The following is a 4,536-nucleotide window of genomic DNA, read 5'->3' on the forward strand; positions in this document are numbered from 1 at the left end:
TGGGAAAAAAAAGGTTTAAATTCTGACACAAAAGTTTACTAGCTAGCCTATAAATAATGAGTTGAGAGGTTGTTCAAATCAGCAAGTTTTATTTATTTATTTATTTATTTATTTATTTATTTATTTTCAGAAATGACCTGTAAAAGTTCAAACTTTTCTGTTTAGTGGTTATTTATAGATGCATTAAAGCTACTGAACAGAAGTGAATAAAACTGAGCATCTTGTTAGAACACTGTACAATGCTGGGAATAATACAGGTGAAACCATTACCTACAGAACTTCAGCCCATTTTGCATAATGTAAATTAYCATGCTCATATAGAAATCAAACCTAATTATATCAGATACTTTTATGAAAAAGACATCAACTCATTTATGTTCTAAACAATTCTTACCTTTTACCAAAAATTCATAAACCATGGCCTCTAATTGATGTGCTGAAATCCTACAAAATCATTTAAGCTGTTTTTATTTGAAATGTTATGGCTTCATATATCAGTTAACAACTTGAAAAAGAAAAAAATGAATTCATTATAAACATCATGTAACTGTATCTTATACAGCTTTTGAAAATTTCAGCAACTATTTAGATTTGATTATTAGATCCTTATTTCCATGAACTTGCTTTAATAATAAAAGTGTTGTTTGTTTTAGTTCCACTTACTTCAATTTATCTCCTATAAATAAAATACACATTAGTTTTGCTTATTTCTTCATAACATTCAGAACTATGGAGAGCCGTTTTAGCCAAAATTAAATAATTAATTAAATAATTCCCAGCTTGTTAGGAACAGTTCATTGTAGGACTGCAGACACTTTTTGACTCGTCATAGCTGCCAGTTCGTCTGTATTTGTGACTGGCTGTCTGGCTTCTGTGCTGCAACATGTCTGAAAAAACAACCAGCCAACTCYGTCTTTCTATATGCCAAAGTAAATTACCGAGCTTTGTAAGAAAGGGAGTGGAAGAGGGCAAGATTGGTCTGTCTATGTGCATGAGCATCCAAGTACAATATCGCTCACATCTTAAATCTCCCCCTAATCTTGTTATAATTGCCTTGTGAGCCTCTCCGATATCCTCAAAATTAATGCTCCTTCTTCCATCTGACCTAGCTACTTCACATTTACCTCCACAACAATGGAAAACTTCACAGTTCTTTAACTAGACACATCTTTTTAGAGGTGCACAGCAGATAAAACCAAATACTTTTATAAGAAACAGCTGAGCTTGTATAATCCTTAAAAAGAAAAGGAGAAAAACTTTCTGTCCTGGGAACTGATGAATCACTTAAGCTTGTTAACAGCACAGATTCTGAACCTGTGAAACAGGGTTACTAATATAAACATTTTAAAGATACAAACTGACATATGTTGCATTTAGCCCAYGTAAACATCTGATCAGACTTTGACTAAACAAATAAAAAAAACACAAAGCTCCAGTATCAACTATTCAAAGCAAATTTTTAAATTATTTAATTTTATTCAGTTTAAAAGTGAGTGTTCTTCACATGGTGCTGTTTTGTCAGTGTTTTACTGTACTTTATACCAAAGTATTTGACCAACATTGTCCACTGYAGGCATAGGACTCTGTCTCAAACAACAGTATAGTTATTTTGATAAATTAAGCAATGTTTTGTTTCTGGATGAGGACAGTTTGAYAGTAAAGAGCTGTAGTTTCAAATTMTTTCATGCACATATGTTTGAATCTTCGAATTAAAGTTGACAGTCTACACTATGACATTATGTAACCATAGCYTGTTATTTGCAGCAAACGTCTAAAATGAAAACAGTCAACTAATAATTGTTTCAGAGCTCAGCTGTGTGTAAAATCTTGTAACTCTGCAAGAATAAAAACATTAAAGTAAATAAATTTGGGAGACTGGGCGAAGGCGTAGAAAGTGCAAGACATCCAAGTGAGACAGGTCATTTGATGTGGAGACATTTACAAGTGTTTTGTTTATTGCCACAGTGATCAATTTCAAATAAACACTGACTGATCCCATTTTCTCTATATAAATGACAAAGAGGTAAAACTGGAGATAGACATGGGATGCCTGGGATCTAAACAAAAGCATGCAGAAAAACTTAGATACAAGTTGATGTGCAAACACAGAAATCACAGTTAAATACATACAAAATTCTTTGATCCAAYTGAAATGTATTCAGGTTAAATAATTTGAATGTGTGAATGGGGTGGATTATATTGTTCATAAGAGATTATCAAGTCCATGGATGGAACAGACTCTGTCAGGGCCTCGGGCACTGAAGCTCAAATCAGCCAAGTCACCAACACCTTTGCGATGCCCAGAGGAGCACAACCAGAATTACATTTACCACATTCATTCTAAAAGCTGGGCCTCAAGATGCATGTATTTTATGAAAATATTGTAGAAATGGGGAATCAGGGAAATGGAGATAATTCTGTATTTCCAGTCTTATCTGAACTTTGCTCCCACTGGACAGCATCTGTATTATAATTTGGTGTATAGCAGCTGGCAGTCACCTCTTAACAAGAAATGAACCAAGGCACAGCAGTATGCATTCATTTTTAAAATACAAGGCATTTAATCATTTTAAATATTGCCATGAACATTTGCGTTGTCTGTTTCCTTAAATCCTAGATAATGAAATTTTACAAACAATCTTGAAATACATTTCTTTTTGGAGCTCATATTTGTGATAAGAGAATGCAGAATCCTTCCACTTGTGAGCTCTCCATCTGTCACCTGCCAGGTCACACAGACCAGAGGCCATGATCCACTTCTCCAATGCCATATGGATGTTGGATGTATTGAGAAAGGGCAGGTCAACTCCATGTCACTCTAATGGACACAGAGCTTATAACAGCGGTTGTGTGTTAGYGTTCATATACGGGAAAGAATAAATGCATTCATAAGTGCCAACAGTGTCGTCTGTATGCATCTCCTCAAATAGCCTCCAGAGTTTTGCCGACAGACAGATGGACTGACGGACACTTCCCTCAACCACAGCAGAGGTCGTTAACTGGGACTGTGATCCACAACAACAATCATTAGTATAGGAACGGTGATCCTTATACTGACATGCTATAATGTCCGGGCTGTGTCAATAAGACAAAATGACCCATTTCAGTGGTCATTACGTGGAAGCCAATGAGTCAGWGGCTTTGGGGACAAATGGAGGGAAAAGTGTGGGAGTCTGAGGAACAGACGGCATCAGGCATATTGTTAAAGTCTGTAATTACAAGGCAGTGTCTATTCAATCATGCTGCTTGTCAGCTGGAAAACCTGCGTGTCTGCTTGTTATTTAATGCTTTGTGTGATTCTGACCATATCCATGGCTCTAAATCCCAATTACTTTGTGATAAACTAAAACAAACAAACAAAAAATAAAACTATGGGATTTAGAAGTGGAAACCAGCTGAGTAAATTCACACAAGAACAGTGAGTTTACTTTTCTACAGCACATAAATATAAAAGTAATTTAAATGGGTATTTGTTATCTAAAAGGTTAGTTTGTTTTTAAGCACTTATGAGTCACATGGAACACGATTTTTGAAAAATCACTATTATAATTTCCATTAAATTACGGCCAACTGTGATAGTCAGTGGCAGACTGTAAAGTTTTTCTTAGTAGCTTGCTACATTTACTTGGGATGTAAACTATCCTCTTTTTTTTAAAGCTACTTAACATTCATGACAATTGTCAACATGACTAATCCTGCATTTAAAAACTGGGAAACCCAGAGACTGGCTAACAACCATCTATGTCTTGTCATCGCTACATGAGTCTCCATCTGTTCCTCAGATCCTTCCCTCAGCTGTGCTAGTAGTGGTCAGAATTTGATGGTAAGGCTGGTTTTTCCACATTTATTCCAGCTGTTCAAATCTGATCAACATCTGGTTATTTGTGTTTACCTGAGGCATATTTAAGTGTTGGTGACAGTTTGTGATGTCACGTTTGTGTGTACCGAAGCAAAAGAAGAGAAATGGAGGCTCTACTGATAGTATCAAGAAAAACAAGATGATTAAATGAACACACAGCTGAAGATGGCTGGAGAGAAATAGACTGAAACAACCTGACATCACCCCTCAGTTACTTTGCTCTTATATAAAAAAATAAAATAACACTCAGGACAGAACAGTGTATCAGTTAATAAACATGAAGAAGTCACGGCGGCGCTGATAGTGAAAATTAAGCTTCTGCCAGAGCTGTTTGAAGAGGAGCTCAGGGAGAGAGAAAACCACTATGTGAAGACTTTTGAAGCGCACTCAGTGCTGAAATGCAAAAGCTGACTAATAGCATTACATGGTTCTACTACATCAGGCACTGAAAGGAAACTCTGACAGCCCATAAAAATCAAACACACCTCATGGGATGCTTTCTGGTAAACAAGCTTTGTTTGTCACATTTGTAAAACTCAGGAAGCACCACTGAACCCTGTCCAGGTGTGCAGTTTAATTTGCATAAACATATGCCAAACAAGAAAAAAGGCCAGAAACATCAAAGGATGGAGTCCAATTTTTCTGTTTTTGTGTTTTAATAATATTTATTTAGGATA

Source organism: Austrofundulus limnaeus, unplaced genomic scaffold, assembly GCF_001266775.1.
Source record: "Austrofundulus limnaeus strain Quisiro unplaced genomic scaffold, Austrofundulus_limnaeus-1.0 Scaffold26, whole genome shotgun sequence".
In the NCBI taxonomy this organism is placed as follows: Eukaryota; Metazoa; Chordata; class Actinopteri; order Cyprinodontiformes; family Rivulidae; genus Austrofundulus; species Austrofundulus limnaeus.